The sequence below is a fragment of the Mustela lutreola genome, chromosome 11 (genome assembly GCF_030435805.1).
Source record: "Mustela lutreola isolate mMusLut2 chromosome 11, mMusLut2.pri, whole genome shotgun sequence".
Classification (NCBI taxonomy): domain Eukaryota; kingdom Metazoa; phylum Chordata; class Mammalia; order Carnivora; family Mustelidae; genus Mustela; species Mustela lutreola.
In genome coordinates, this window is record NC_081300.1 from 37,944,186 (window position 1) to 37,964,604 (window position 20,419).

Below are 20,419 nucleotides of genomic sequence, written 5' to 3' on the forward strand. Positions count from 1 at the left end.
TAAAGATTTTATTTATCTATTCGACAGAGAGAGAGATTACAAGTAGGCAGAGAGAGAGGGGGAGGTAGGCTCCCTGCTGAGCAGAGAGCCTGATACAGGGCTTGATCCAGGACCCTGAGATCATGACCTGAGCCCAAGGCAAAGGCTTAACTCACTGATACACCCAGGTGCCCCTGAAGTGAACTTCTTTATAAAAAAAAAAAAAAATCATTTAAAAAATCATCTTTGGAAATAACTGCTCTATAAAATTGAGTATTTCAGTGCAAATATACCAGTACATACCTGAATTAACAATCAGATAACACTTCAGTTTGCATTGTAAGGTATATATCTAATCTCAAAACCCTAATAAAAAGATCTTCTATGTTTTAGTACTGAATTTATTTAGTATTCAAATATGTAAGCATATATACATATCACTTAAAAATTTCTTAAGCAAACTATTAAATCTAATTGACAAATGCTGTTCATTTCCCTATGAATTTACTCCAGTTGCAGATTATCTTTGCCCTAAGTGCTAAGTAACCAACAATTACTGAACAATACACTGATACATCAAGCATCTCCAAAATATTTGGAAAAATCAGTGCTACAATGCATATTCAGCGACACATGTATTGCTTTCAAATTCATTTTCAAAATTTGTGGCTCTTATTTAAAAAGTAATACTAAAAGCTTCTATTATGAAAAGTCCTGGTTATAGCAATAAAATACTATCTTATAGTCTTTTAGAGTATTTTATAGTTCAAGAAGAGAGCTAATTTATAGTATTTTATAATATATTATAGCTCAAGAAGAGAACAGGTCCTATTGCAAACTATAGAAAACTATCCTGAAATTTTCAACTAGAAATAAAAATAGCTTCTTTTTTCTACACCTAAGCAATAACTATTTTTCCTTTTAAAATCGTGGCACCTTTTGAAATCAAGGCAACAGTCCCATTGATTTAGCTACCAGAAAAGCACCCTTCTCCACCTGTGATCGCTTTGCTCCAGTTAATAAACACATGATTTCAGTTCTTTTAGGCTCTGGACAAAAATCAGTTTCTGCATGTAATTTTGAATCATTGGTCACAGGTCCCTCTAATGGACAGTTTACCCAGCGGGAGGTGGCAGCACTCTGCCTACTGACAGCGCCCCCTCCCCGGCACCCCTCTCCCATGGGAGGCCCCGGCAAGCGGAGCTGCTGACCTGGGAGGAGGCTGGGGTCCCCTAGGGTCCCTGGCTGCACTAGCTACCTTTTACTGAGTAGCTCCGAAGGAGCCTACCCTTCGCTCCTCCAAAGACAAGGAAGGGCAGGAGAAAAAGAGCGAGGACTCGGTGTCCTAGTCCTTGGGCATAAGCCTAGGTGGACATAAAGGGTGGGCGCCGGGTGCCAGGGGTGGGAACTGGGAAACAGAGGGAACAGGGCGGGGGTGGGGGGGGGGCAGACGGCCCACAGCCAGCGGGAGCTCCCCCCCGGAGGGCCGCTGGACTCTAGCGTGGGGTGGGGTAAGCTGCTATGGGGCTCTCTCGGACCTTTGGAAGGTGGCCCGCAATCCTAGCGCCTCAGGCCGGGAGGAGAAAGCAGACGCCTCTCCAAAGTGCCGGGAGGGTGGGGGGGCTGAGCCTTCTCCCCAGCGGCGGTCGGGGTCCTGGCCGGGTCTCCAGCCCCCTGTGTCTGCTTCACGAGAGCACCACTGGGCCCAGCCGGCTAGTCGAGATCTCGGATCTCATCCAGTCCTCACGCTCCCAAATTCGGGGGCGGAGAACGCCGGAGGGACTCGGGCCGTGGCCGTTGCCCGGGCAACAGTGCTGCGGGCGGCGGACGCAGTGGAGGCTGGAGCTCGGAGTGAGAGTGGTTGCAGGACCCGCCGGGAGCCCAGCCGGCGGGAGGTCGGGGGAGGTGCTGCGAGCGCCAGGCGGCTGCGGGGCGCCCCTCTCACCGCCACCCCTCCCTGTTGCCATGGAGACTGCCGTGGCCGCCTCACCTGTACCGCGCGGCCTTGGAACAGCAGCTCCCGGAACCCTCCTTTGCCCCAGCGCTCTCTTCCAGGAACTCTGATCCGGCACCTGCCTCTCTGCTCGCCTCCCACAAACACGATAGAAGAGGGCTGACTTCCAAAATTCACCCAGGGTTGCTCCACCACGTCTTTCTTTATTCGGTTTTTCACCCAGACTTTTCTGTATCTTGCTGTTAACGGTCTGGAGGATGAAAAGTGATTCCTTTAAAATACCTTATTAGGCAGAACACTGCCCTGGACAAAATCTAATTATCAACAGAAGGAGATTAAAAAAAAATTTTTTTTTTAAATTTTTAAATTGCAGTGGCTATTTAAAATTCCTACTTCTCATTTATAGTATATGGATAATATAAGAACATCCTTTTGTTGAAGTTAACCACTTTTTGACAAATGAGTGGAGTAATTATGTGGGATATCTGGGGACATAATAGAGAAAGAATGAGCTGCTCAGAAGCCCCTTCCCTGTTTTTTCTTTTTTCCCCCAGTCTGCCAATCCAGTGCTAAAATGTCTCATTTCTGGGCTCCATTCCATCCATGTTTGAGATCAGTTTTTGGGTTTGCACAGGGGGTGGGGTTGGTTATTTTAGCATGGATCTGCCTTTGAACTGGAGTGGGAGGGTAATTAAATACCCTAGAATATTTACACTTTGTTCAGGTTCAAGATTTAGTGCATGGATGCGTCTCTGCTGACTGACGTGAATGCACTTAGCAAGAAGGACTTTCCCTGATTAGAGCAAGTTGAGGCATCTGTGATCTTGAATTGCCAACCATACCCTGGCAGACTCTGTGAACTGCTGTTGGTCTCAACCCCTTGCTTCTCAAATTTCTTTTCTGTTTAATGTGTATATGGTACAGCTTTCATTCTCTGAAAGCACCCTGGTAGCTTTTGCTACTGATAATCATGAGTTTCCTTACATAGTTCTGCAATTTTGAATAGACTAGCCTTTTCAACTGACTTTAATACTACCTCTTTAGAAAATTCCAACAATGCAGGATAACTATTTCTTCCCTAAAGCTGATAGTTGAAGTACTTAATAATTTAGTTTTGTCATACTTTCTGTGTCATGGGGTTTTCAAAGCCACTAGAAAAGATTTTTATATAGCCCAAGCCCTAGGTAAAGCTATTAATTTGAAACACATTTTCTTCAGTTTCCTAATCTACTTGGTTGCATCTTCTCCCAGGGGTCACCAGGATTTCCTAAACACCAACCATGAATTCCCCCTTTCATTTGTCATCCTAATTAACTTCTCCTAAGAATTTGACCCTCTTGATTTAACCTCTCATCTTTCTGGAAAATCTATCCCCATCTTCTCCTGGCACTCTGATCTCCTTAAAGGCTTTTCCTCATGCTTTACATTTGTCCTCCTTTTTTTTTCTTTTAAGATTTTATTATTTATTTGAGAGAAAGTGAGAGAGCAAGAGCATGAGAGGAGGAGATGGCAGAGGGGAAGAGAGAAGAGGAGAGGGGGAGGGTCAGAGGGAGAAGCAGACTCCCTGCTCAGCAGGAAGCCTGATGGGGGCAGGGCTCCATCCTTGGACACCAGGATCATGACCTGAGCAGAAAGCACAGGCTTAGCCCACTGGGCCACCCAGGTGCCCCGTCTGTCCTCTTTCTTCTTTCATATTGCCTGTCAGTTTTCTGCTTTATCCACTTGGCTTATTTTCTTGGGCCTTCTCTTTCACACCCATAGCTCCATCTGCCTTGTTATTCTCTTGTTTTCCAAATCTACATGATCTTGTCCAGATTGTTCTCGGAATGCCAGACCTACCTACCTCATGGACATTTCCACTGTACTTTCCTTCAGGCATCTCAAATTCTACCTCTCCCTCATTGAACTATGTTCCTTTTCAAAACTTGCTTCTCCTACTGTATTTCATCTCTCCATTAGTGACCTTACTATCCCCCCAGTTTCCCAAGATAAGAAACATGGAGTCACTTATTGGTCTTGCATTCATCTCATCAAATTTATTATTGGTATCTAGCGTGTACCAGGCACCCTGTCATGAAGGTTCATTCTAGTTGGAAAGATAGACTACTACTTTTATGACCAAGTATCAAATTGCAGCTCTTTAGAAAGTCTGCTACAGAAGTAACCAGGCTGCTGTATGATAAAGAAAAGTTCTTGTGTTGAGATGAGGATGAGAAGAAGCCAAATATTGAAGTTGATGGAGAAAGAACAGGTCAGGCAGAGAGACTAGCAGTCATCAAGATCCTGCGGTAAGGAAGGGCTTCTTGTATTCATGGAATTGATATAAAAAGCAATGTGCATGGTGAGAAGGAAAGTGAGGAGCAGGGTTAGGGTAGAAAGGGAAGGAGGGGTCAAATTTTGTAGGATTTGAGGAGCTCTAATAAGGAGTTTTATCCTGTGTCCAGTGGGAAGCCATGAAATGTTTTTAAGAAGAGTGATATGAGCTGTGTTATAATTTAAAAAGATTATTCTGGCTGTGGGATGGAGAATGAATTAGAGGAGGTGACAGTTTAGAGATGGAAAGCAAATTAAAGATAATATAAGTGTTAGTGATTGGAAGATTAGTGATGACAGGGAGCTAGGTAGAAGTGGAGAGGGAGATAAGTGAACTGACATGAGGTATTTTCAATAGTCTTTGTCACTCACATTGGGTCTCAATTTCATGTCTCTCCTTAGAGTGCACCATGCCCTATGGGACTTTCCACATCTAGGTACTCCCTACTAGATCCTAATTGTTATGATTCTTATTCTTTTATAACCTTAACTGTCAATGATTCATGAAGGCTGGCAAGGAGAATGTAGAAAACAATAGGTAAGAAAGAAGCTCTAGAATCAGGCTGCCCTGGTTTATGTCCAAGGTCCATGACTTATTAGCTCTGTCACTTTGAGCAAACTGCTTAAACTTTCTGCTATAGAATAGTAATAATAGTGTAATATTTATTTTCAGAATTTACAGGGATCAAATAATGCATACAGTATATAGTGTAAGTCAGTGTTCAGTAGATGTTAGATGATGTTGGCCCTGATGATGACAGAGGACTTGAAGTCTCGTTCAAATAAGGGTTTTTTTTTGTTTTTTTTTTAAGATTTTATTTATTCATTTGACAGAGATCACAAGCAGGCAGAGAGGCAGGCAGAGAGAGAGATCGGAAGGGAAGCAGGCTCCCTGCTGAGCAGAGAGCCCCATGCCGGCCTGGATCCCAGGACTCTGAGATCATGAATCTAGCCAAAGGCAGAGGCTTTAACCCACTGAGCCACCCAGGCACCCTGCGAATAAGGATTTTAATGAAACCACTTGAGGAAGGTTCTGCAACCTTTACATCTAACTTCTTTATAGGTGGGTTAAGAACCAAGAAAGGAAGGGCATTGTGGCTAATCTTGAGGGTAGGAGGAAATGGGGAATGTTTCAACAATCTTAGAGTTACTGCTCAAATATCCCTTCTCGGGAAGATTCTCCTTGAAGGGTTTTCTGTTCCTTTCTGATTAAAAAATATATATATATATATATATATATATATATATATATATATATATATATATATATATATATAAAACTTTCCTTAAGCCTTTGTTTTGTCCTAAAAAAAATTTATTTATTTGACAGAGAAAGAGACAGCAAGAGAGGGAACACAAGCAGGGGGAATGGGAGAGGGACAAGCAGGGAGCCTGATGCAGGACTCAATCCCAGGACTCTGGAATCATGGGATCATGACCTACGCCTAAGGAAGACTCGTAACTGACTGAGCAACCCAGGTGCCCCTGTTTTGTCATTTTATTTTTTCTGGAGTGATCTGAAAAGAAAATGAATATGGAGTTGTTAATCATGGCAAGAATTAAAAAAGCCTCTAAGTTGGGGGAAATTGGGCCTTGCTGCTACTTGGTATGATCATTATAGTAAAAATGAATTCCAAAGTAAACATTCTTCAGTAATTCAAAACTTTCATTTTCCTAAGTTTCCATCTGTCAATATTGACTGCATTGTATCCCATATTCATTGTCCTTCATAAATGGCCCGTATCCCATATTTTTCTTAATCTGTTTTCAAGTCTTCTCAGTAGTGAATAGATGAATCAAACCTTTGTAAAGTATCTCTCTCATCTTTTTCCTTTTCTTTTTATTATTATTGCCCTCTGTCTAAACTCAGATCTCATTGTATATATACATACATTATCAGGAAATATATACATTATCCTTTTAACATTTCTCTGCTTGACTCTTTCATATTCATGGCAGATGAATTTTCTCAAAGCACGGAACTGTTCTTGCCACTCTCGCTGGGGGGAGGGGGGTTGGGAGAAGGGGGTGGGATTATGGACATTGGGGAGGGTATGTGCTTTGGTGAGTGCTGTGAAGTGTGTAAACCTGGTGATTCACAGACCTGTACCCCTGGGGATAAAAATATATGTTTATAAAAAATAAAAAATTAACAAAAGAAAGTGAAACATCAAAAAAAAATTCAAAAGCTGTTCACTGAGAAGAAAATTACAAACTAGCAAAGGATTCATATTCAGGCAATCTATAGAACACGTATAAGTTAAAAAGACCACCCAAGAGAAAGATGATAGGCAGTTAAGAGAGATACTCAACAAGAATAGCTCTCCAAATGACTAATAAATTTAAGAAAGGGTCCTCAACCTGAGTAGTCATCGGAGGAATGAAAATTAAAACTACTAAGTAGTCAGCAGACAAATGAAATTCACAACGGCCAGAACAGCTACAATGAAAAAAGAATGATATTCCCATGTGTTGGTGAGAATGTAGCTTGATTGGAATGCTCCTGTACTGCCAGGGGAACAGTAAATGATACAGCTATTTGGGAAGAACTATTTAGCATGAGCTACAGAAGTCAAACTTAAGTATGTTCTATGAAGAAATTCTACTCCTCTGGTATATAGCCAAAACAAATGAATAATGGATGTACCAAAAAACACAAGGAAGCTGTTATAGCAGAGTTATTTTTAATAGCTGAAAACTGGAAACAACTCTAATGTTTATCTTGAAGACAATGGTTAAATAAATTACGGCATTTTCCCAAGAAAGGGGAACCCTGTCTGTTGGTAGGAATGCAAGGAATGTCCAGGCACTCTGAAGAACTGTATGGAGGCTCCTCAAAAAGTTGAAAATGTAATGATCCAAAGGGGCACCTGCACCACAATGTTTATGGCAGCAATGTCCACAATTAGCTGAACTATGCAATGAGCCCAGATGTCCATCACCAGATGAATGGATAAAGAGGGTGTGATATGTGTATACAGTAGAGTATTATGCAGCCATCAAAAAACGAAAGCTTGCCTTTTGCAACACTGTGGATAGAACTAGAAGGTATTATTCTAGGCGAGATAAGTCAATCAGAGAAAGACAATAATCATATGATTTCATCCATATGTGGAATTTAAGAAACAAAACAGAGGAGCATAGGGGAAGGGGGGAAAAATTAAACAAGATGAAATCAGAGAGGGAGACAAACCATGAGAGACTCTGCTGTAGAAAACAAAATGAGGGTTGCTGGAAGGGAGGGGGATGTGGGAATAGGGGACCTGGGTAATGAGCATTAAGGAGAATGTGGGATGTAATTAGCACTGACTGTTATGTAAGACTGATGGATCACTGAACTCTATCTCTAAAACTAATAATATTCTATATATTAATTATTTAAATTTAAATAAAAAATTATGGCATGTTCTGTAATGGAGTACTGTGCAGCAGTAAAACATTAAAAAATCCTGCCACATACCACATATTTGAATCCCACAAACGTAATGGCATGACAAGATAAGTAACATGGATCTACATAGAAAAGTTAGGTCATGGTTATCTTCAGGGAGGTGAACAAGGTTGGTGATTGGGAAGGGCATGAAAATGCTGGTGGGAGAGCTGAAACTTAAATTTGAGCTGAGTGATTCTGACATGGGTACATTTATACAAATTTAGCAGGCTGTATATTTATGATATGTGCATTTTTATTCTATGCTCTATTTTTAAAAAATACTTATTTTTAAAAAGGCTTCTCATTAGCTACCATATGAGGTCACTGTCCCCAGATGGGTATTCGAGCGTCCCCCAACTGGACTTTACACCACTGCTTTTCTGGCTGTTTCCTTGTTTCATCTTGGTACCTGTCCTGTTTCTGTCAAATCTGACTAGTAAATGAGGCAGAGGTTTCCATTTTTTCATATTCCTTGTTTTTTTTTTTTTTCTTTTTCTTTTTAAAAATGGAACCATCTGAATTTCAGCAGGATACCTGACTGCATTTGACCAATTTGCTGACTACATATTCTAGCTTTCTTTGTTGGTGTGGTCCTACGGTGAAGTTTGGACCAATGCTGCAAAGAATGCAACTTGTTTCTTAGACTGCCTTTCACTTTTTCTTCTGGCTGGCAACCAGTGAAGTTTAGAGAATCCTTGTCACCTGTTTCTGATGGCAAAACTATTGCGTTGGCCAAACCACTGACTGTTAGGTGGGAGCGAAATGCATTTCTATTTATTTAAGTTACACTATTTTGAGAGCTCTTTATTAGAATATAATGTCTGTCTTAGCACACTTGATATTTTATAAACATTGTGATTCATATGTGCCTCTGTGTTTAGTGAGGCTAGTTTTTCCAGAGATGCCCTGATCCTAGACTTCTTCTACTGAAAGGATCTCCATTCTGCACCATATTCATTATTTATTCCCTGGCAGTGCATTCCGTGGTCTCTATACGTGACCTTGGAGAATGTATGAATTTATCTGAGTCCCAAATGCCCCCCTGTGAAATGAGAATGATAGATGACTCTTAAGAAGATTAAAAGGTGTAATACATGTGAAGCATTTAGCACAGTCTGAGATACAATAGGAAGTACTCAACAAATAAAAGCTTATTTTCACATAATGGGTTTAATATACATCATGACATTATAGAATTAAGTAAAGGCATAGCATCAAAGATTAGTGTGTGTTGGAGGTAGATATGCAAGTTAAGGGTCTTTTAAAATGAGCTCATCTTGCTTTATGATTCCAGGCCTTCTAGAAATCTGTGATGATTTCTTAAATATTGGAAGTCATGCAATGTGAACATAAATATACTCTGTAACTATACATTTCTACTCTTAGTCATATGTCTAAAAGAAATAAATAAATGCATGGATATACTAAAAATATGAAGAGAATATTCACAACAGCCTTATTTTCATAGACAAATGGAATTATTTTTAATAGACAAAATATCTATGTTCCTAGATACAGAAGCAAAACTCTTAATTTTGGCATTTATCTTTTAACTATTCCATACTTCTCTTTCCTCTTAAATATTAGGGGTAAAAACTCTTTAGTATTGACACCTTAAGGATCTGACTTATCTATTAGGAAGTGCTAAATTATGCTTATAATTTTAGTATTTCCTTTCTAAAAATCATCTAATAATTTTCTTGAATTTAAAGTACTTCCTTTAAGTTCCCTTAGTAAGAGTAGTAAATGCTTTTGGTTTTTGTTCCAAAATTCATTCTTGAATGATAGTTTACCTGAGTATACAGTCCTACATTAATATGCATTTACAGTTAAGGCATGAAACTATTATTCTATTGTCTTCTGGTTTTGTGATTACTGAGAACTTTGCAGTTGGACAAATAGCTGGTATTTAAAAATAATCTATTCTGTCTTTCTGGCTACTTGTTAAGGTGGTCAGTCTGTGGATATCAGCAGTTTAACAGAGATGTATTCCAGAGTGGATTTTTAAAAAAACAAAATTATCCTGTTTGGAATTCATCATATTTATTATTATTATTATTATTATTATTATTATTTTATTTTCAGCCATAACAGTATTCTTTATTTTTACACCACACCCAGTGCTCCATGCAATCCGTGCCCTCTCTAATACCCACGACCTGGTTCCTCCAACCTCCCATCCCCCACCCCTTCATAACCCTCAGATTGTTTTTCAGAGTCCATAGTCTCTCATGGTTCACCTCCCCTTCCAACTTCATATGGTGAAACCATATGATAATTGACTCATCTAAATCTAAATAGCTTTATCTAAATAGCTCTATCAGTTTTTCTTCTTTGTTTTCTCAAAGGTGAGCCTTTTTTTTCTTTCTCAATAGAGATAAATGAAAATAAGACAAGTCACCTTGTCATCCCTGTTTTCAAATGGGCAGATATTTTCCTATTCCATTTTTTTTTTCACTACATGTGTTCACCTTGTTTCGAGGTTCTTATTTATTTATTTGACACAGAGATCACAAGTAGGCAGAGAGGCAGGCAGAAAGAGAGGGAAGCAGGCTCCCTGGGGAGCAGAGAGCCCGATGTGGGGCTCTATTATTCCAGGACCCTGGGATCATGACCTGAGCTGAAGGCAGAGGCTTAACCCACTGAGCCACCCAGGTGCCCCTAGGGTTTTGTTTTTATGTAAAGGTTTCTGTTTCAAGTCTTAATGGCCCATTGCTCACAGGACCCTAGAAAGTTGCCTTATTTTGAGAGCTGTGTATTTATTTTATTTTTATTTTTATTCATTTTTAAAGTTTTTACTTTAATTCCAGGTGGTTAACATACAGTGTAATACTAGTTTCAGGTGTGCAAGATAGTAATTGAGCACTTCCGTACATCACCCACTGCTCATTGTAGCAAGTGCCCTCTTTAACCCTATCACCTATCTCACCCATCAGCACACCTGCCTCCCCTCTGGTAACCATCTGTTTGTTCTCTATAGTTAAGAGTCTGTGTTATGTTTGTCTCTCTCTTTTTCTTTCTTTGTTCATTTGTTTTGCTTCTTAAGATATACATATGGGTGAAATCATATGGTATTTGTCTTTCTCTGACTGGCTTATTTCTCTTCCCATTATACTCTCTAGTTCCATCCATGTCATTTCAAATGGTAAGATTTCATTCTTTTTTATGGTTAAATAATATTCCTTTGTATGTGAATTTCTGCCACATCTTTATCTATTCATCTATCTATGGATACTTGCACTGCTTCCATATCTTAGCTATTATAAATAATGAAGAAAACATAGTGCATGTATCCTTTTGAATTAGTGTTTTCATCTTCTATAGTTAATTACCCAGTAGTGCAATTAGTGAATTGTAAGGTAGTGTCATCTTTAATTTTTTGAGGAACCTACATTCTGTTTTTCACAGTAGCTGCCCCAGTTTGCATTTTAAGAGCTGTGCATTTTAACACTGTGGTTCTATTAATCCTTTGTAATCCTTTGTAATTGTTTTATGGTGGAAAGTCTTTGTTTTTTAAGAAAAGATTAGTAGATGTGAATGATTTATAGCCTTGGCAAGTTTTTGTTTTTCAATGTGAGTCTAAAATACAAAGAAGTATTTTTAGAAATACATACAATTAAAAGAGACATAAGAGATTTTTTAAATTCTAATTTTTTTTGTGTGAACTTTCAATTTTGTTTTTTTAATTGGCCTAGGTTACCTTACAATAAAATGCCTTGAGCTGGTTTTTGGTCCACTTAAGTGATTTTCCATAGTGGTTATGCAAGGAAACAAGGCTTTCACTCACTTTAAATTTTTTTTTTTCTTTTAAATAAACTTTATTTTTAAGATGAATTTTAGGTTTGTGGCGCTATGGAGCAAAAGTACAGATTTTCTGTACATGCCCTGCCCTCACGCATGTATAAGCCTCCCCCATGATCAAAATCCCACACCAGCTGGTGCATTTGTTACGACTGGTAAACCTACACTGACATACCATTATCATCCAAAGCCCATAATTTACATTAAGATTCACTCTTTGTGTACATTCTGTGGGTTTTGACAAATGTATAATGACACATATTACCATTACAATCTTATGAAGAATAGTTTTGCAGCTCTAAAAATTCTCTGTACTTCACCTATTCATCCCTCCTCCCTGCCTCCTGCCCCTTCTCTCTCTCCCCCTTCTCACCCCTGGCAACTGATCTTCATGACAGCGACCGTCTCCATGATTTTGCCTTTTCTAGAATATTCATATGTCTGTAATCACACAGTGTGTGCCCTTTTCAGATTGTCTTATTTCTTCTAATAATATGCACTCAAGGTTCCTCCAGGTCTTTTCATGGCTTGATAGCTTATTCATTTGAACACTGGGTCTACCACAATTTATGATCCACTCACCTACTGAAGGATATCTTGGTTGCTTGCAAGGTTTGGCTATTTTGAATAAAGCTGCTATAAACTTCCGTGTGCAGGTTTTTGTGTAGACATAAGTTTTCACCTCCTCTGGATAAATACCAAGGATCACAACTGCTGGATCATATGGGAAGAGAATGTTTAGTTTTGTAAGGAACTGCCAAACTGTCTTCCTAAGAAACTGTACCACTTTGCATTCCTGCCAGCAGTGTGAGAGTTCCTGTTGTTCCACATCCTTGCTAGCATTTGGTGTTGTCAGCATCCTGAATTTCTGCCACTCTAATATGTGTGTAGCGGTATCTTCTTATTTTAATTTGCATTTTCCTAATTGCATATGATATGGAACATTTTTTTCATATGCTTGCTTTCTTTCTGTATGTCTTCTTTGATGAGGCATCTGTTTGTAGCTTTTGCCCATTTTTTAATCAGTTTTTTCCTTTTCTTGTTGTTGAGCTTTTAGGGTTCTTTGTATATTTTGGATAATAATCTTTTATCAGCTAGGCCTTTTGCAGATATTTTCTTCCCATCTGTGACTTGTCTTCTTAATCTCTTGACAGTATTTCTCACAGGGCAGAAGTTTTTAATTTTAATGAAGTCCAGCTTATCAATTATTTCTTTCATCCATAGTACCTTTGGTTTTATACCAAAAAAACCATCATCATGCCTAAGGTCATCTAGAGTTCTTCTTGTATTATCTTCTAAGAGTTTTTATAGTTTTGAGATTTACATTTAGGTCTATGATCTATTTTGAGTTAATTTCTGTGAAGAGGGTCTAGTATCTGTCTAAATTAAATTTTTTTTTTTTTTTTTTTTTTTGCATTTGGATGTCTAGTTGCTCCAGCAGTATTTGTTGCAAAGATTGTCTTTTCTTTTTTTCCACTGAGATTTCTTTTCTTTCTTTCTTTCTTTCTTTCTTTCTTTTTTTTTTTTAAAGATTTACTTGACAGAGGATGCACAAGCAGGGGGAGTGGGAGAGGGAGAAGCAGACTCCCCACTGAGCAGAGAGCCCAATACGGGGCTCCATCCCAGGACCCTGGGATCATGACCTGAGCCGAAGGCAGATGCTTAACCAACTGAGCGACCCAGGTGCCCCACCACTGAGATTTCTAAGATTTTATTTATTTATTTGAGAGAGAGCATGTGTGCATGATCTGGGAGAGGGGCAGAGGCTGAGGGAGAGAGAATTTCAAGCAGACTCTGCACTGAATGTAGAGTCTGACCTGTGGCTTGATCTCACATCCCTGAGATCCTGATTTTGAGGTGATACCAAGAGTTGGAGGCTCAGCCAACTGAGCCACCCACATACCCTGGCTGTCTTTTCTTCATTGTATTGCCTTTGGATCTTTGTCAAAGATCAGTTGACTATATTTATGTGAGTCTGTTTCTATACTTCATCTTCTTTTTCACTGATCTATTTATCAATTCTTTAGCCATTGTGACACTGTCTTGATTACGTAGCTTCATATTAAGTCTTAAATTTGGATACTGTCTGTCCTTTGACTTTGTTCTTCATTAAATTGTGGTGGCTCTTCTGGGTGCTTTTTACTCTTTTCCCCTTATTTCTTAGAGAGCCATCTCCAAATTCCAACTTTTAATGAAAGAGACTTAGTCAGATATTTGAAGGATACACATTAGAATAAATTAACAACTAACCTTTGTTGAGTCAGCTTATTAAATTCCATACAAAGTTCAAGGAATCCTCACATCAAGCCAAACAGATCAGTGCAATAATTATCTTCATGCTATAGATGAGGAAACCAAGTCTTGGAGAAAATGTATGGGTAGTTTCTTACTACCTAAGAAACCATAGGTAGTAAATGGAATATAGTAGTTTGCCACAAAGAGGTATAATTTATCATTTCCTGATACCTATATCAGGCAGAGATTCTACAAACATCCAGGTTGGAGAGACACAAATTATACTCCAATTGGATGATTCCTGATCAAGTATTAAATACCAAGGACTACTCTACATATGCAATTTCAAAATAATCATCACCAAGCATCTTCTCTTGATGAGTTCATTGTGCAAAGTAAGGATCTTACAGTGGAGAGATCATTTAAAATACAACATAGTAGCTATCTTCATAAGAGTGCCAAACTGGAATCTACCTAAATCCCCATCAACTGGAGATGGATGCATTATGGCTTAGCCATGCAATAGAATATTATTCAGTAATTTAAAAAAGGGACAACTGTAGACAAAAACATGAATAAATCTTTAATATTATGCTAAATGAAAGAAATGAGAAACAAGTACACAAGTATACATGTGTAATCCCACTCATATAAACATTTGGTACTGGCAAATAGTAACCTCTAGTGTCTGAAATCATCAGTCATTTCTTTGAAGGGGTTGACAAAGAAGGAGTATGAAAAAACTATCTAGGGTGATGGAAATATTTGTTGTTTGATGCATTTGCCCAAACTGGCTGAAAAGTATACTTAAGATCTGAGCATTTCACAGTATATAAATTATTTAAAAAAGTGAACAAAAGATAGCATATTAAATGCTAAAAACAGCAATGAACAAAGGGATACAGAAGCCAGGAGAATAAGTGGGTAACTTAGCTTTGAGGAGTCAAGGAAATCTTCCTGGAAAGCAAGGGTTCTGAAGTGTGCATAGGACCTTGCCAGTTGAAGAAAGCCATTTGAAGGAGAAAGCAGAAAATGTTAATTTATTCATTTCTTAATTTATTCATTTTTCTGCTCAAAAATTATAGTCCAATTATTCTCTGCTTGGTACAAATTTGGGTCTTTGTAAAAAGGTAAGTGCAGACTTTGCCCACAGAAATCTTAGGTTCTAATGGAGAAATCATGAGTCATGAATTTTACAAAATTTTCAGGAAAAGTTGAGAAGTTCAATATCATAAGAATGTGTTGGAATGACGGGAAATAGGTGAGTAGTGTTAAGTCAATTGGGACCAAATGAAGAAATTTAAGTGCATAATAAATTAAGGAGTTTGAATTTTATCTTACAGGCATGAGAGTCAAGTAGAAATTTATAAATCGTTAAGTTGATATAGAGTTTTTAAAAAAAGATATTTAAGCAATTTGAGGACAGATTGGAACAGGGAGAAATTAATGGAAAAATGATAAAAAGAATACTATTTTTGCAGTTTATGCCAGGGTTGGCAGAAGCTCAGGACATGTGCCATATCAGATTTTTTGAGCCTGCAGTAGACAATACTGACCCATAAAATCACTCTTTCCCCCAAGCCAAAACAAGGCTTTGCATATTAGTAGCCATTAGCAACAATAGATTTGGCACATGTAATGAAACCTATTTGCAATTCCTGGTCTAGGCTCCGGAAGTCATTTCCTGGGCTAGTAGAGCAGGAGTCCAGTCCAGCAGTGGGGGAAGGAGTAGACTGGAGAGCTGAGGTAGAGTTATCTGATTACTGGATTAAGAGAATGATTCAGAATATTAGATTGTGAATCTAGGTAACAATAGCAGTAAGCAAAATCATCATCATCCTAATAGTATTAACACAGGATATAAAATGTGTTTGGATTCTTGGGGAAGTGTGATACCAACGTTTTGACAAAACATCTCACTTACACATCTCACTAGCTAAATCTTCACATTGACATCTCAGTGGAACTCTTTTGTCACAGTTCTGACCAAGTTAGAAGGGAAGAATCTTTCTAGGCTCTAATTCCTTTCCTTGCAATTAGGTCAAAACATCTTACTTTCTGTCCATACGTACCTAACTCAGTTACTATTCTTGGAATTTTCCCCAAATGAATTCTTTCTCTTTTTTCTGAAATTATGACTCACAGGTTCAGCTGCTTCAACTTAAAAGCTTTAAATTAATTTTTTGTCATGTTAATATCTCTCTTTTTTAAAAAAATATTTATTTTTAAAGATTTTATTTATTTGACACAGAGAGAGATCACAAGTAGGCAGAGAGGCAGGCAGAGAGAGAGAGGAGGAAACAGGCTCCCTGCCAAGCAGAGAGCCCGATGTGGGACTTGATCCCAGGACCTTGAGATCATGACCTGAGCCAAAGGCAGAGGCTTAGCCCACTGAGCCACCCAGGCACCCCAACATTTTTTCTTGAAGTTACTTCTGTATTAGAGGCTACTGGCCATGAACACCATGTATCTTAGATCTATTTTTTTTTTTATCAAGTTTGTAATGAATATTAGTATCTCTAAAACTCATTTTTATTTGCCATGCTCTGGTTGTTAGTACTAAAGGAACCAAAGGGATTTACCAGTGTTAGGTAAAGATTACGCCTGCTAGTCAAGGGAAAATGTAAGAAGGAGCCGTTGCATTTCCCATTCATGACCAAGTCCTCAATCATCCATGTTGATGACCAAAAGGGCACAAGTGATTCAGCTTTTAGATGAACTCTAAATTTATATGAACAAATTGATTTTCAAGGGGAGAAATTTAGTTTTTAATCTTTGTCTTGGTTACTGCATGAACCATTAATGATGATAGTGAAGTGAAATATTTAGAAGCAGGGAAACGTACAGCCTAAATAACACTGCTGGTACTGGTTCATCAGTATAGCAGAATCAGAAGTTATTTGCATGGCAAGGGCAAAAACAGTGTGTCAGGGAAGTGCTGAAAAGTCACTACTGTAAGACAGTATCTGACAAGGAAAGTTCATTTTGCCAGCATCTGAACATATGGCAAAGCAGTGTTTTTCCAGACTTCTGTGTGCTGGCAGGGATTGGCCTCCTAGTAACTTGGACTTTTGTTTGTGCCGAAGACAGGATGAATATTCTCCATAAATAATTGTAATTATCTTCTCATTGAAGAAACATAAACTTGGAATTCAATACTGTTTTCTTGAATAAATCATCAATTTTGGAAAGAAGTGGAATTACATTTTCTCTGTTTTTGCAAATGAATCGCTGGCCCCAAATTAATAAATTTTGTGTGGATTTGCCTGTCACAAAAACATATTTTTTGGGTAAAATGCTTTGCGTTGAAATACTACATCTTTCTCTTTATGCTACTTTTACTTTGTGCTATTTCTTCTTCTCCCCCAAACATTATCTGTATGAAATTCTACAAGTTGTCTTTTTTTTCTTTTGAAAAATACAACCACTAATGTAAACACTTTAGAAGATGTTAAAGAATGCTGCAGGTTAGGGGCATCTGGGAGGCTCAGTGGGTTAAAGCCTCTGTCTTTGGCTCAGGTCATGATCCCAGGATCCTGGAATTGAGCCCCACATCGGGCTCTCTGCTCGGCAGGAAGCCTGCTTCCTCCTGCCTCTCTGCCTACTTGTGATCGCTCTGTCAAATAAATAAATAAATTCTTAAAAAAAAAAAAAAAGAATGTTGCAGGTTAAGAATTACAATTTGGTTTCCAAGCATATGATTTTACAGGAAATTAGAGTGCTTTTCTTCAATAATAACATAGGATTGAAGTTTTTTTTTTTTTTCCAGCTTAAGATTTCTTCCAAATTATTTACTTTACCAGATATTTGTTGTTTGTTTTTAAATTTATGTGGGAACTGAAGCACTTGAGGGCCAAACAGCAAGATCTTCCCTCAAAGGTGAAAAAGGGAGTTTAGAGAGCTGCAGATGGCCACTTTGAAAATTAGCACATTCTGCTTGAATGAAAGCGGAAATGTGTATTTTCATGTCTGTTTCCTATTCATAGGGGATACCTGCTTGCACTCTGGAGCCCTGGATTTGTATCTTGGCACAACCTACCAATGGGAGAAAGTTACAATATCCAGGGCTGGTTTCCGCAGGTAAACTGGGAATAGTTACAGTGTCTGGATCTGGAAAAGAGTTGCTGCGAGGGTGAAGGGCTGTTCTTGCGCACTTGCAGGGACTGCTTGAGCACAGCGAGAGCCTCATCGGCGGCACCAGCTCATTCCATGCCTGCCTCCTGCACCGACTTCAGCTTTGTAGCTTTTCCTTCATACTTTACCTACCCATGATTTTTCCCTTTCATTTTACTTTTTACTTTTCCCTCTTTTGGGGGCGGGGTTTGGGAGTCTGTGTGTGGAGTCACGTTCATTTGAATTCTCATGTTGAAAAACCATTGAATGGTTTCCAACTGTGTGTTAAAGAATGTGTTAACTAAGTCTGACACCGACGACCACATTTGGCTACCCCATCATTCTGTATCATTCTTCTCCGTAACTCACCCCTCTCCTGGTTCCTCTACCTTGGCTCAGTATCACTGGGGGAGAGCGAAAAACTCCCATGCCCTGTTGCACCCCTGACCTATCCCATCACATTCTCTGGAGAAAGGACCTCAGTATTGGAAATTTGAAGTTCACTGGAAGATTTCAATGTGCAGCCAAGACTGAGAACCAGTTTTAAGGCATGTTGAAGTTACTGTGCTCTACTTATTACAAGCTCTTTGGCATACTCATCTAAACTCATGGTAGACTACAAGCTCCTTCAGGAAGGGAAACATAAGTTTTTCTTTGTAATTAGCAAAGTAACCTATTACGGTATCTTGCACATAGTAGAGGTAATTTCTTAAGCTTTGCCATCACCTTATATTTCTTTATACTGTCTCACTCCTGGGCTTTCTGATTAAATTTCTCTTGCAGAATTATATTCCAAGGCATTGCCCTTAGTTAGTTACAGTAAGATAAACTGAGTTTGGGGTACATTTCCTTCTTCACAGACTGAATCTTCCTCTTCTTCCATCCCCCACTGCTGAATCTCAGCACAAAACAAAGGACTTGCCAATGCCAAGTGAGTTTATGGAGACAAGTGAATAGAGTAGGAGCAAGGGTACCTTTCAGTTTAGGGAGCGCATTGAAAGTATCAGCAAGATTTGATTATTTATAGGTGGGCTCTATAAATTCTTGAATATTGAACATTGGAAATTTATATTTATTTCACTATCCCTTTTTTATTATGTTATTTGTTGTTTATAAGTCGGCAGTCCTTCACATTGCTTTTAATTCTGGATATTTCACTGAAATTGCTATACATCAGCTAGTTTATCATGATAATTTTGCCAGTAATCTGTTTGATAACAACTATACTGAGGAAAGAAAGGTGATAACAGTTTTGACTCATTGACTCCTTGAGAGTAAATGTGTCCTATTGGCCTTAGTTTGACTTGTGTAATATAATTCAATTAAAGATTATTTCAGAAGATGTTATATTTGATGTATCAAAAATTTGACTTTCAAATTATTTTTAATTGAGTAGAAAATTCTCACAGATTATATGAATTTGCTTGAGTAACATTCTAGTGTCAATGTCTATCTGTAACTTACCTTAGCTTAGTAATGCTACAAGCACATACAATCTCCTGGGGAGAATGGGAGTCAGGAAGGATTGCAAGAGAGAGATCTACCCCTCAATGGTTCCGTTTTCATCAGTTCTTATTTAGCTTCGTAATATAATTGGAAACGAGGAATTTCAGAAGAAGTTGAATTTGAAACTTAGGAATAGTGTATTTTATATAGGTCCTGTATAGCCAAGAAGAAAGATGTAAAACTTTATGATTGTCTTTTAACATAATGACATTTTGATTTCACTATAATAATGTTAGTATCTCTAAGCTTTGTGTCCCTCATTTATCAATTTCACATGTTTGCCTTCAATTTTTATGTGTGTATCATCTCACCAATGGGCAATTAGTAAGACAGCAGGAAGTGAAGTAAGGGTGGTTCATTTTTGAGCTTAATTATTATCTTCCATCAATATCATTTTAGTGTGTTAATATAATACACTGAGGGCATTAAATTAACCAATTTTTTTGAGCACAGACTTGTCATCCCATACTCAATTTACAAATTTGATTAGTTTTGCTATCATATTAGCTTTAATATGAAATTTTTCTAATAGTAGCTATGCTTTCTAGCACTCTGAAGTGTTATGTGAGGTCAGTTAGTCTTGTGAATTCCTGTTATCTAAGGCTTTTTATGTCAATGATTGACTACAGGAACAGGAACTATACTATAAAATATTCACTTAATTCATTAAATATGTCATTCACTCATCCTGAATGATATAAAAACAGTAGTATTCTAGGGCTTGTTTGTAGTAGCTTAAGAGAGCTCATTGTTAAATTTTCAGGAATTTTGTAAGCTGTTTGTGAAACAAGTATTATGAAAAATCAAATGATAGAGACTTATTAAGTTATTTAGTTAAGGGCTTGTAGATACTCAAAATGTATCACTGCCAAATTATTTTCTTATTATTCATATTCTTGAGATGGTTTTTCTGGTCTATAATATCAGTACGGTGAAAATAATCACATACTGGTACACTGTTGTGCATCTCTTCCTAATTCTGGGCTCAGTGACCTCCCATTGTATCTTGCAGTATGCCTTGATGGGAGAACTTACACCACAAAAATCAGCAGATACCACAGATCAGACCTGGGTTTATTGTTTTG

The 20,419-nt window shown here is 38.2% G+C and overlaps 1 protein-coding gene across 5 annotated transcripts in view; it reads left to right on the forward strand.

Moving 5' to 3' along the window:
- NOL4 (nucleolar protein 4) overlaps window positions 1-20,419 on the forward strand; it is a 407,060-nt gene that overhangs the window by 58,019 nt on the left and 328,622 nt on the right. Inside the window, exon 2 of one of the 5 annotated variants that reach the window (XM_059140251.1) lies at window positions 5,577-5,725. The exons of the other annotated variants lie outside the window; for them this stretch is intronic. The gene's annotated coding sequence lies outside the window, so the exon portion shown is untranslated. The remainder of the gene's footprint in view (window positions 1-5,576; window positions 5,726-20,419) is intronic. 5 annotated transcript variants of the gene reach the window in all.